General features: G+C 48.6%; 1 long non-coding RNA gene across 1 annotated transcript; it reads right to left on the bottom strand.

Moving 5' to 3' along the window:
- Positions 1 to 1,961: 1,961 nt before the first annotated feature.
- On the bottom strand, positions 1,962 to 4,703 carry LOC144179171 (uncharacterized). Its single transcript, XR_013324170.1, has 2 exons — positions 4,301 to 4,703; positions 1,962 to 4,052 (listed from the first exon to the last, which is right to left on the bottom strand). It is a non-coding gene; the product is annotated as an uncharacterized LOC144179171 (long non-coding RNA).
- Between the last annotated feature and the right edge of the window lie 9,488 nt (positions 4,704 to 14,191).

The raw sequence follows: 14,191 nt of genomic DNA, 5'->3' as shown, positions 1-14,191 counted from the left end.
TTACTATACTTCAGAAATCCTTGCTTACGGAATTTTATTTTCACGACATCTCCCACCTTTATGCGGGTCTGCTGCGCACCTTTCCTTCTGTCAAAGTACTGTTTAGCTTTATGCTGCTTCGTGAAGACCTGATTCCGAACATGAGGCAGGAAATTGTCCGATTCTGCTGCCTTTTTACGTATCCTGAAGTTGCTAATATCCACTTTGGAACGAGGCTGACGTCCATGCAGCAAAAAAGCTGGAGAAAGACCTGTCACTGAATGTGGTGTGACCCGATACGACCCAAGAAATTGTGTAATGCTCTTCGAAGCATCCTTGCCTTCAAGTCTGGCTACCTGTAAATGTTCTTTGAGAACTCTGTTAAACCGTTCAATCTGGCCGTTAGCCTGAGGGTAATAATTCGACGAGAACACGTGGCGGATACCTTTTTCCTTTAGATACTCTTGCATTTGTTTGGAGACAAACTGGGGTCCATTATCCGTCACTAAAACCTCGGGGAGCCCTTCCCGACTGAAAGACCAGTCCAACAACTTAATGACATCCTCAGTTGAAATGGAATTTGTGCCCAGAACCTCAGGCCACTTAGAGTAGTAATCGACTAGTGTAACAAGAAATCGGGGGTACGACACATCTAACGGACCGACGATGTCCATTCCCAACTTTTGCCAAGGCCCTTCAGGCCATTCCACTGGCTGCAACGGAGCTACATGAGGCTTAGCAGACTTGTCTGCCAGCTGACAAACGTGACAATGCTTTACATGTTCTTCAACATTGCGATCCATTTGAGGCCACCAGTAACGTTCCCGGAGAAGTTGCTTCGTTCGTACTATTCCTTGATGATTTTCATGTGCTAACTCGAGAAACGTAGGTACCAGTACACAAGGAATGACTACACGGTCATCACGCATGAGTAATCCGTCCACAACAGAAAGTTCATCCCTTACATGAAAGTAAGCAGTTAAATCACTGTGTACCTTTTTCTTATCAGGCCAACCCTTGGACACATACTCTGCTACCTTCTGCAACGTCACATCTGCCTTCGTTGCCAGCTGCACGGTTTCTTTATCGACTACTGATGTTACCAGCGACACTATCTCTTCTTCCTGAAGTTCCTGACCGGTCTGAATGGGTAATCTTGACAGAGCATCAGCCACCAGATTTTCTGACCCTTTGCAGTACTCGATGTCAAAATTGTAGTACAGCAGACGCGCTGACCACCGTGAAATTCTTAAAGGTCTCCGACCTGAGTCTCCTGCGGCTAACAAAGCAACTACAGCCTGATGGTCAGTTCTAAGTGTGAACCGTCTGCCCCAAAGAAAAATGTGCCACTTTTCGCACGCGAACAAACAAGCCAGCGCTTCGCGCTCTCCCACAGAGTATTTTCTCTCAGTCTCAGACAAAGTTCTAGATGCAAAGGCTATGGTTTCAAGCCGAGAACCATACCGCTGCTGTAGTACCGCGCCAATTCCCACATCAGATGCGTCGGTAGTTACTACTACAGGCAAGTCAGGATTAAAGACCTTCACAACCGGGGAACATGTGAGGCACGCTTTCAACTGATCGAAACTGCGCTGAGCATCATCAGACCAACAAAACGTCTGACCCTTCCTGAGCATGAGGCGAAGTGGTTCAACTATCTCTGCATAGTTCTTTATGAACTTAGCATAGTATCCTGCAAGACCTAAAAATGATTGCAGTGACTTTATGTCCGTAGGAGCGGGAGCATGAACTATAGCTTTTACTTTGCTCTCCAAAGGTGAGATGCCCTCAGCCGAAATCTTGTGACCCAAAAAATCAAGTTCCCTGACCGAAAAAAGACATTTGTCGTTCAACTTCATGCCACTGTTTGCTATACATGTTAAGACTTCAACCAGGCTCGCGTCATGCTCAGCTTGAGTCTTTCCCCACACAAGAATATCATCAAGATAGCAAACAACATTTTTGCAATTTTTTAAGATCTGAGACATCATTTTTTGAAAAACCGCAGGCGCCGACGCCAGACCAAAACACACCCTCTTAAACCTGAATAAACCTTCATGAGTCACGAAAGTAGTTAAGTCCCTACTGCCCTCTTCCAGCAACAACTGATGATAAGCCGACGCCAAGTCAAGCTTAGAAAAACAAACAGCACCATGAAACATCTGCAACAGCTCTTCAACATGCGGTAAAGGATACCCATCAATGATAATTGCCTTATTCGGTTCCCGGAGGTCCACACACAGCCGAATGTCCCCGTTCTTTTTCCGGACGACGACGAGTGGCGAAACCCACTCCGAGGCGTCGACACGCTCAATGACATCATTGTCCTCGAGGCGTCGCAGCTCGCTGGACACTGGATCACGGAGAGCAAGAGGCAATCTTCGTAGCTTAGATGCAACTGGAGTCACACCTGGCCGCCGTTGGATCTTATGCGAGACGTCCTTGACAAGACCCAACTCGCCGTTGAAGAGATGTTCGAAACCCGGGGGCACGTTCACGGGACACTGCACTGCACACACCGATGCTAGTCGACACGTAAGAGACGCACCGTCGATCTGAATGCCCAGTTGCTGGATGGCGTCGAGCCCCAAAAGAGATGTCCCTTTGTCGGTGACGTAGAATGTGACGGAGCAAGCCCGTTGCAAGACTTGAACAGGAGCTTGGAATGAGCCGCGGATGCCGATACGTTGTTTGGAAAAATTCCACAAGTTGACGGAAGCCTTGGACAGCGCATGCTGTTTACTGAAGTGACGCTTGAAATCTTCGACAGTCATCAACGACACGGATGCTCCGGTATCGACTAAGAGTTGCATGGTCACTCCGCTGACTTCGGCTTGAACGACTAAGTCCTTTCTTGGAGGATTGTTGACGCTGACTTCAGCTTGGACGACTAAGTCCTTTCTAGAAGAAGTGCTGACTGTTAAGACGGAAGATCTTGCGGGTGCGTTGATCTCCGTGAATGCTGGATGCTCTACAGGTTCCGGTGTCGAAGCGAAGCCCGTAGCTTCCCCCGAAGAAACTCGATGCACTGGTGCCGGCTTACGGCACATCGATGCGAAATGTCCCCACTTATTACAAGAGTTGCAGCGCCGATTTCGGGCTGGACAATTTTGAAATGCTGAATTATGCCATTTATTTCCGCATCGTTCGCACAACTGAAGCTTGCCTGCAAACTTCTGCTGAACTGTACCGCGGAACTCTACAGCTGACTGCGGATGGAAACGTCCATCTTGGAGGCCACCATCTTGCCTTCCCGAACCCGGTGGAATGACGTCACGGCCTCCCCGGCTGGCCAGGCCATCTTGAATTCCTGTGCCGCCATCTTGAGCGCGCCGGCTTCCCCGGCGGCCCATGCCATCTTGAATTCCTGTGCCGCCATCTTGAGCGCGCCGGCCTCCCCGGCGGCCCATGCCATCTTGATTCTCCACGCCGCCATCTTGAGCGCGGCGGCTTCCCCGACTGTCATCTTCCGCGACGCCACCTTCTCCTCGTCGACCTACTGCTTGTACTTGATGCGAACCGAAGGCTTGGTTCGCCAACGACAAAGATTCAAAACTCCGACCAATCTCTTCAGCTTTCTCCAAAGACAACCTTTCGCCATGTGCGAGCAGCTTTTCTCTAACCTGGGGGTTAGACGTTCCATGTATGATTTGATCTCGGACGCGCTCCGCGTACGTCAGCCCGAACTTGCAACGTACGGCTTTCTCCTTTAGAGCGGTCACGTATTCTAAAAAACTTTCCCCCCGAAATTGACGACGGCTTGTGAACTCATGTCGTTCAACAAGCGTATTTGTGGACGCAGCGAAGAGCCGGTCCAGCTGCTCCAAAAGTTGGTCGAATTTTGAAATGGCCGGAGCCGAGGATGCGGTCACACTACAGTCGGTCGCGGAGTCGGTCACGATAGGGCTGGTTACATTAGCGTCGGTCACGTTACTGGCGGCGTCCCTCCTTGCTTCGTCCTGCTCCGCCTCAGCAAAATACCTTCGTTGCCCCTCCCTACCCAAAACACTGACGAGCGCCGACGCGCGTCGTCCGTCATTCCAGTCGCTGCCGCCAGCCGCCTCGAGATGGGCCTGAAACAATTTTTTCCAGTTATGCCACGGAATCGGAGGCGGCCCCGGCAATTCGAGGAAAACGGGCAGGTTATCGAAGAGGCCCATGCTGCCAAGCAGGAAGGAGAGAGATGCAGGAGCAGAAGCAGAAGAACGAAGTAGGGCGAGGCCTAAACGACGGTTCGACATGCGTCAGCACAAAGAACGCTAGGCCTCGCGACGCCAGACGCGCCGGACAGTCACACTCGAGCGAGGTCAAACGCACTCACGTTTTCATTCTGCCGGACCCGTCGACGATGTCGTCGCAGCAGAAGAAAAGCATCCCATCCTCGTCGCCAAAAAGATGTTGTGTCGTGGGCGACGGCGAGCGGCCTCGGCGGCGACGGGAGCGAAGGCGCAGCGCGCCGGGCCCACGCACAAGCCCAAGAAGAAAGAGTGCGGCCTGCTCGCACCAAGACCAGAGCCCAAAGAGAACGTTTATTGTTCGACAGGACGACACCTAGACGCATACGCACGTGACCCGTCACGTGCGACCACAGCAACGACATCTAGTTACAATTAACACAACCAAGCGCCCACAGTGAGCGGGCGCTCCACTAGAGGGCGCCACTACACCACATCATCTTCCCGTGCAAAAGAAGTTCGCACACTCTGCGAAATACGCCACTACACCACATCGCCGGGCCCACCCACAAGCCCAAGAAGAAAGAGTGCGGCCTGCTCGCACCAAGACCAGAGCCCAAAGAGAACGTTTATTGTTCGACAGGACGACACCTAGACGCATACGCACGTGACCCGTCACGTGCGACCACAGCAACGACATCTAGTTACAATTAACACAACCAAGCGCCCACAGTGAGCGGGCGCTCCACTAGAGGGCGCCACTACACCACAAAAACAACTATTCGTGGAATAGAATACAATCACTTTGGGGTATCAAATGACATGTGTTAAGTGATTCTCGCCGAAATTCGCTTGAATGTCCAGAATGCCCACAGTTTTGATTTGTCATTATTTGAAGAGGACTTATCTAGTACAGTCGGTATATTGTGGGAAGTTCTGGTATGCATGTCAGGTTGCCCAACCACCTTTAAAAGTGTTATGTCTGTTCAATATTAGGTCTGTTCCTTTTCATGGTGAGGTAGGACAACAGTGCCCATGGTCTGTCAATAAGTCGTCGGACAGCCTCGCAATCACGGGGGCGTGCACTCCCCTCAGTATCTGTCTTCGGTTCTGTGCTTTCCGTGCGGTGTTTGCTGAGCATACCACTAGGAGAGGCTTTCCCCGGAAGTGCTTTTACAAAGCACTTGATAGGTGCGTGTATTTGTGTCTGAGGTAGCTCTGAACGGCAGGCCGACGTCATACGATTGCGCCTTTTTGATGTTTTTTTTTATCGTGCGCCATTCCGACAGGGTCGAAGCAGTTTGGATTTTTGAGCGAAGATTTCCTTGCCTCACTGACCGTGACCCCGCAGAAAAGCGAACTTTCTCCGAACGTGAGTGTGATCATGGGTAAAGTGAAAGGGTTGAAACGCGACACTTTCTCTGATCTGAAGCCAATGCCCTTTAATTTCGATACTAAAGCATAAAATCCACATCGGGACGGCCAAGACGCACAGCCGCAATTCCAACTTACACAATGGGATTTCCCCATGGCACATCAAGCTCACGCAGTCAAAATTTTGTCCCTGCCCAGTCCTCACGAATGGGTACGTGCCTACACTCCAAGGGCATCATCATCACCGGAGTCAGAACCCGGATTGCTACGAACGAATCCCTCATGAGATAGGAATTGGAAGAAAGCTTCCCGTTTCATCCATCGTCGTCTTTTTATAGGAGCGGCTTTTATTTTTAAATGCGAATGCATTTATTAGCCGGGGGTTGTCTTGCTCCGTTGGCCGGCGTGCGCCTGCATTCCTCCAGCGCGAGCGCACGTGAGCGCGCGCACGTGCGCACGCGCCTCGTAGTTTTGCCTTCGTCGTTGTCGTCGTCGTAAATGCGAATGCATTTCTTTCGCCGTCGTCGTGGCACGTGTGCTCGTGCCTCGTAGTTCTGCCTTCGTCGTCGTCGTCGTCGTAAATGCGAATGCATTTCTCGACGCGGCTATGGAAAGTGTGCGCGTGCGCTCCAAACCCTCTGACCCCATAGTCTTGGTTGGCGACTTCAACGTTGACGTGCGCAAGAAGAGTGGCGAGTGGCTGGTCGAGTACATGCAGACCAGGCACTCTATGCATTGTCTCTCTGCCGGCTTCGACACGTGCCCCACTACCATTCACGGGAGTTGCATTGATCTGGTCTTTACGCGGAACTGTGACGCGCGTATGCTTCTCAAAGACCCTTTGACCGTGCACTTTAGCGATCACAAGGCAGTGATTGTGGCCGTCAGGTACAACGATAACACAAAGAGGTGCTGATGAATAAATGACTACGTTCACATTCTCGTCATTAATTACGCCATTACTCGTAACACACTCATCGGTGCACCCAATGCGTTAGCATTTCTGCACGATTCCCTTCGGGGAGGTGCGGCGGAATTTTTGACTTGATTCTATTTCCCCCCGTTTGATAGTCGTTTCTAGTTTCCTGACCAATTTCTTACTGAAGAATACGTCTCCTGAGAGTCCCTGCTGACTTACTTATTCTGGCGTTCTGGACACCTTACAGTAAATTTTAAATGATATTCGAGAAATGCACATTCCACAAAACTTAGCAAGGCCGACACTTCGCCTTGGGTGTGATCATATTGACCCTGAAGCTGGCATTCCTTTGTCCAATTTGGGTTCACAGCTCGCATGAGTAAAATTAAGACCTGTTGAGTTGTGAAAACTGGGTTTGTCGATAAACAGCGAAGGGAAGAATATGCTAAACAATCGCCAATTCTTTTCAGTGGAGTAGTATTCTCGATGTTACCTTAACACATGGAGAAAGAGTCACGAAGCCGGATTTAGAGCGAATGTATTTATCGTTCCATAAATTTATCGCAATAGATGCGTAGCCAAGGGCACGCCGGTCGGGCCATACAAAACGCCGAAAGATGTACGATCTCGGAACACGTGAGGTTCCGGGAGTAGGCTTCTCCGCGTGAGTAGTTTCCACGTTCTTTGCGTGAAGGGTATCCGTTTTTTGCTGAACATGCGTGCTTGATCTCTTGGCGTTTCTATCTGCTGCGGTGCTCTTTGAATGATGGATCACTATCGTCATAGTAACACGGAACCTCCTCGGTTAATGACGAGTGCTCAGAGGAAGTGGTCTCGTCATCGATTGGGGTGCTGAACCTTTTCTTGCCGCCGCTGTCTGAAAAGGATGCAATAAAGTTTAATAGAAAATGACGTACAACAAGGAGTTCGGTTTGGATTAAAATTTTGCAGTTTAAATTAACATTTTTTATGTCTTGATGGGAAGGTAGATCAGGTATTTGCAGATCATCGCGGTAGCGCTTTAAAAAAGCTCATGCAAGTAGTTTTCGATATTCACAGGATGTAAACGTGCGCCATACGTGCTTTCACGCTTTCCATATCCGCGGCATGCATTTATTTGCCAACCACGGCGTACTTCTCGTTGCGGTTCTTGGGGTGCTAATGCGGTGTTGCTTATTTACACTGTCTTTTCAGAGCTGCTGCAGCTCACGTGTGCCATATTCTTGATAAAAATAAAACTAGAAAAAGGCTGGGTATCCGCTTACTTCGCTGCAAATGTGGAAAAACGAATATTCCGCCGCTGTTGCCACATAAATGCCTCTCTTATCTTTCCCGACGGCCTGTCACACTCACCCACTCCAGTCTCTCTTCTCCCGGGATAAACACGGCGATGGTTTGCACAGGAAATTTTCATTTACCGGCGTTCCACTACTGTCGGGGCATTTATTGGAACCTTCCACTACTGTTTTAATTGGAATGCCGTTACAAGGTCCGGGATGCAGCGGTAGCCCGTATGTTTACTATTTTTGGCTAAAAAAATGTTTCGACGCGCGCTCTCTATTTGCAATTGCAAAAATCAAGCAGCCATGTATTTTTAATTCAGAGGAAGTGCAAATACCACTCATGTTTTGACGTCTTGCCTCAAATATCCCAAGTGTTTCGTTTTTGCTGACCAATGCTGACAAGTATGAAGTGTGTTTCCAGATTCGGTAGTTCGGAAAAGTTTTGCCGATATTGAGCTCTAGTTCAAGTATCCGTTTAATATTTGATCTCAAGGCTGTATTGAGGGACGGAAAAAAAGACAGACAGACAGACAGACAGACACACAGAGAGACAGAGAGACAGACAGACAGACAGACAGACGGACGAATAGAAGCACGTACGTACGGATGGGAATACAGGATGACAGGGAGATTGACAGACAGACCGAATTTTTTTTGTTAGAGTATCCCAATAAAGCCTATTATCTTGAAAAAACAGAACAACCAATTCGCTTACGCACTTCCCCCCTAAGCAGACTTGCAGGGTGTGTTGGCAATGATATCTGGCAGGCGGGCTTGACTCGAGACGGGACGAATAAACGATCTCTACCAGCAGAGGAATTGTTTTTAATATGTCTCCCTTAGTGATGTTCTTTTAGATGCGGAGCATCTTATAGTCTGGGCATGTCCCGCGTTGGCGTCCGCACTCACACTGTGCATGCCCAACTCTCCTCCTTCCCTCTCTCCCACAGCTGCGCGATACTCCCGCCACTTCTTCTCTCGTACCAGCTGCGTGTACTTCGCTTTCGCTTCTCCCACGTTCTCGCTTCTGCTTTCGCGGTGCTTGCTCGGCATGCTCGGCGCTTGCGCATCTCTCCTCCTCTAGTCTCTTCTCCTTCAACCTTGAATGTAAATCTTTAGATGCGGAGCATCTCATGCTCGGGGCTGTGTCCCTCCCTCCCTTGTCTGCCGTCCGCACTCTGCTGCGCATGCGCGTCTCTTCATCCCCGTCAGTGTTTAGGCTGACGTCAGCGCGGTCCACTATAAAAAGGAATAGTTAGGTGGCCATCGGTTTCGATCCCACGACCCTCCGGCCGCAACGGCAGGTACTTGGCCCTCTTCCCACAGCGCTACAAACCGAGACGGGAGCATACGCTACGAACGCGCCTGATGTCCTTCACTCATTCAAACTACGTCATGGAGCTACTGATACAACGAAGGCACGCGAAGCTGAACGTCAACGGAAACGAAGAACTGAAAACTAATGGAAACATCAGTCGACCCCATGGCTGCTTCGCTACTACTCGGGGTTCCCCTACGGGAAGATGGTGTAATTTTTTATTTGAGCTGTTTTTTCTCTATCGTAGGCGGTTGTAAATTATTCACGTCAAAGTAAAGGAGCCTTGAGGTCAACGGAATTAGGCTGTATCTCCTGGACAGGGCCAAATCTTTGCCAAATCTGCCTGCAAAAGCGTGCGTGAATGATCAATTTAGGACTCTCGTCTGTAGAAACCAATGCGGGCCAGCGTACAGCCCTGCGTATTTCTTTGTTCGCAATGTGCTTTGGCGAGGTAAAATTATTGCGGATCATGAGCCACCAACCACGCGTAGCATTATCTGATAGCGCGTTCTACGGCCATGAGCTCTACAAAAACCGACTCCTAAATCATATCTTGCATATTGCAAGGTATTGTGAGTATTGTGAGGTATTGTGCAGACTCACTGGTTGTGAGTCTACAGACTCGCAACTAGTGTATTGTAACGACTTGCAATGAGTACCGACTTAGCGAGTACCGACTCGCTAAGTCGGTACTCATTGCAAGTCGGTACAATAAACTTGTTGTGAGTCTGCAGACTCACTAGTTTATTGAAAAAGGGAGCATGCTAATATACCCACACCAGCACATGCGCACACATGTCACCCTATTTATAACATGATATAACGGTTCAGAAATTCATGTTCATTTCCACACAAAGATATGGATGGTTCTCTCACACACTGTAAACCATGCTTTCGAATGAAAAAGGCGTCGATTAATTCCCTTTTCACCTGTTCTCTACTTTTGCTCAGTACCTTTGTCTGAGTATACACTGTCGTGCATAGCTTGCTTTCACAAGCCATGCAATGGTGCGGAAGATGGGATCCCGTTTTATTACGCATATTCAGCTGGTGTTACCTTGAACGGTCGTTAAGACAGTGGCCCGTTTGTCCGATGTATAGCCGCCCGCATGTGAGCGGGATCATGTACACCACGCCGGTTGCGGACTTCAAAAATGACGTCGCATGCCGTTTTAGGCAAGTTGGTGTCTGTTTGATTCCTTTCAGGATCTTGGGGCACAGGCTAGCCAACTTGTTAGGCGTAGAAAAAACGATCGGCACTTCGTGCCTGTTAGCCACATTTTTGAGGTTGTGTGCCACTCGATGGATGTATGGAACCATTACCGGTTTGTTGCGCCTAAGGCCGTCCGCCCTTTCGGGTGTGTTGCCTTTCAACTTCTGAAGCTAGGACTCAGCCACCGCTGTCACAACCATAAAGGGAAACCCAGCTGCAATCAATCGGGCAACCTGAGCATCGAAACTTTCCTGAATCTTGTGATGGCAAGATTTTGTTAGTGCTCCTTGAAAGCAAGAAGAAGCAGTTGTCCTTTTTACTGTCTAGGACTGCGCAGACAGGTAAGGCAACAACCCTTTTCTCACCTTCTGTTTAAAAACCCAACACACGTGGTCTGGCGGTACTGACGTACGTCGCGACAATCACGCAGCTCGCCCGAGAGTTAGCCGATAAATCGGCTTGTTACAGCGGATATAGTTTTGTTTAGCCTCTGAAACTACTTTGAAGGCTGGTTTATCCCGTATGCTATCATTTAAGCGCTCCAACGGACGAATAAATAAAATACAAACAAGTTTCCTTTGGCCTAATGAAAACACTTCGAGGGCGCCCCGGGTCGTCTGCGTTTGTACTACCAAGTCGCGGCGAGGAGGAGGGGTCACTGAATGTCGCCGAAACTCCAGTACAGGAGCCATACAGTGTGCTTGGCCGATTTTACTCTGCATACGCGAAGGAAAGCAAAAGGACTGAATAAATGTGAAATTGATTTATTTGTAGTGATGTTAAACTACAGTTTTCAGTACATATTCCATGCAGTAAATTTCGCATTCCAATTACGCAATAACGTTCTCATTCTTACAACGCTGCATGTAACGAAAAATTGCTTTTATTTGCACGAACTCACAAGCAGCAATAACATGGTGCGTAGCAGTAAAAGCATTGTATGCATTGCAAGAAGAGACCACTTTCACCATTACCTTTCGTATATAAGGCCAAACTTAGGATAGACAAGTCTCATACGCTGGAGTGTGCTGTGAAAAAAATCGGCTTCCAAAGGACCTATTCCTGAAACAGAAGGGTTTTAAACATATCAAGATTGTAATATTTAATCGTATCACCGAGCTTAATGCTTGGCGACGCTTACAAGACCGAAACCAGTCAAATCAATATAACCTATTTTCAATTGTTTCAACAGTTCGTTGGTGTAGCGTCACTCGAGTTACCTTCACCTGCCTAATTCATCGCGGTGGTGCCTTAAGTCGATTTGGGCGTAGGAGTTTCTTTTGCCTTGCCTTTACCCGAACCAGCAGTTGTTCCGGAAATGCTGCGAGGTGTTGCGGGGGTCGTTTTTCCCGCCGCGGTCGCTGTTGTGCCCTGCGCACTCATTCTTCCCGAGGGCGTCACGGGTCCCGTGGACGTTGTACCCGTTGCAAGGCCGCTCGCGTTGCGAGTCTTTGCGGGTTTTCTTTTGTAGCGAAACCAGGTGATGGCCGTGGAATTTTCCAATGGTGCCGATGCTTTGTCCTCCTCTTCGCCTGGCTTTTCTGAAACGGGAATTCTCTCCGAAGCAGTCACAGCCGGAAAAGACGAAGAGCTGCGTCCGGTAGGGACTGCGGATGTCGCGCTAAGTTCAGTGCCGATGCCGCTTACCCCAACGCCTCTGTTCGCAGTGTTGGAGCTTTTACCAGTGCCAAGTTGCTTTGGGGATGGTACGGTATTTGTGGGACCCGTGCGAATTGTGGTCGCCTCTGCCGACGATGGCAAATCTGCTATTTTTTTGCGTCGTTTTGTATCTGTGCTTGGACTCAGGCTAACCCTTTTAGTGGGTGTGGCCGCGTTTTCCGGCGTCGAAGTTCTTGTGTTTATCGCAGAAGTTTTGGCAGTTATGCTGCCTGATGCTACACCGCGCTTTGTTTTTTCCAGAGGGATTCCTGGTGTCTCTGGGGTGAATCCGCCTCTTGGGGTGAGCGCAGCCGATGGTTTGGTGCCGACATTCGTCACGATTTTTCTGGAGCTTTCAGCGGGCACTGTTTTTGCCCCCCTGTTGTCCGCATAAAAGGTGTCATAACCTAAGCAGTTCCACACATCCCAGTCAGGCGGCAACAGCCCGGTGTCGAACACGTAGCCAGTGAGAATGGATGTGACGGGTATCGCGACCAGGCTGATCACCATACACAGTGTTCTGAAAGGGAACTGCTGTCCACGCTCACTGTCGTACAGGGGCAAGCGGATTAACACCGGAATCCCGATGTCTGGCGCGCCGCACAAAACTCGTGCCGTAATTCCTATCAAGAATCCTGGAAAGAAAGAAAACAATTGACACATGTCCACTGAATCCGCACGTGTTATATCCCTTTCCTGCCCAGCAAAACGATTTTGGAAAAAAAGGCCACAAGTAAATAAATTTTGTGTATTTACCCCTTCCTAATCATGCTTCGACAAATGAAAATAGAAAGCGCAGAGTATTTCACACAGAAAACAAACCCACACATATCTGTGGGCTGGGCTTCTATTCGTATGATCTGCGGGTAGTAAGAATACCTTAAAAATGGCACCAGGCGCAGAAAACCTGCATTTTTACGTTTCATTTACGAGTTTTATATTGTTTTCAGGAGTACTTATATTAAAAATGGGATTTTTAGAAAATCAATAATAATAAAGTTTTCATTAATATAATTAATAATTATAATTAATATTTTATTACAAGTAATTACGGAACTAGTTGAAGGTTCAGGCGCGAGAAAACATTACCAACGAGCCAGCACAAAACCGCGAATAAATGAGACACGAAGAAAGGAAGAAAAAATTTTTATCGCTAGCGCTGCAGAGCACGATCCCGCCACCCTCTGCTGCCCAGCAAAATTTTCGTGACGACAAAAGCCCAGCCCACACATATGTGTGGGTGCATTTTTCAAGCGTGATGACGTAACGAAGAAGAAGAGAACGGGTGTATTTTTTAGCCAATCGCGTTTTTCCAAGTCCTGCAATTCGTGTCTTACAGTTGTTATTCAGAAAATACGAGAATAGCAAGAGGAAACATCTGTTTTCATCTTGAAGGCGGCTAGCGTGATCGCGCTGGCTTGAGCGCCGTTTTTAATGTGCGATTTCTCGCCCCCTGGTGGCGAAATGAGTGAACTAACGAAACCAATAAAGTCTCGGAAGCGTTCGCAGCGACTACCAAGGGCTGTGAAACTGAAACCGAAACAGGTGCCACTTAGTAAACGATTTGTTGACCCACACGTTTGTGTGGGCTGGGCCGTAAAGGGATATACAACGCCATCTTTTCTGCACGACAGTGTTTATTTTTGGCATCCCCAACGGTTGCACTTAAACAATGAACCGTTCGGAAACATAATACAGAAAGTTTTAGGTTGCAGGGGACGTGTAATCACATTCACTAAGAACACCAAAAGCACTGTGCACAATGCTCAATTATCTTTCATTAGTTTCTATATGCTGCACCCTTCGAGTCACGGCTGTTTGCTGTCGTGTGTCTAGAGCCTGGCAACAGCCACTCACAAACCTGTAGGTGCACTCACGGCAACATTTACCCTTCATTAATAGCTGAGCAAAAATACTTGTGCGATACCACTGCGATTGCGGGTTAACCAGTCCTAACGGAATCGGAATGAGCCTGGAAGCTCCAGGGACATTTCCACGTATAAGAGCGAGAATAAAATCGTGATGATGACTTTATAGTTTTTACTTGATGCCGTGAATCACGGCAACATTAGAATATACTAGTTGTCTTAGTTGTACTGTCAACTGGGCAACCGCACACAATCAACATTACTGCTCCTATCTATTCCAGAAGGACGTGATGGCAAAAGCGGAATGGGCGTTCTTCTGTGCTCCTCTGCAAATGATGGCGCTTCCCAGTACGAATACATTTAAACCAGAAAACTATCCAGCGGGCCTTGACTAAGAAGTCCT

This window comes from Haemaphysalis longicornis, unplaced genomic scaffold (genome assembly GCF_048455015.1).
Source record: "Haemaphysalis longicornis isolate Haplotype H1 unplaced genomic scaffold, Haemaphysalis longicornis Haplotype H1 scaffold_4, whole genome shotgun sequence".
Lineage (NCBI taxonomy): Eukaryota > Metazoa > Arthropoda > Arachnida > Ixodida > Ixodidae > Haemaphysalis > Haemaphysalis longicornis.
The sequence above is the reverse complement of the archived record's forward strand: the minus strand, read 5'-3'. Positions and strand labels throughout refer to the sequence as shown.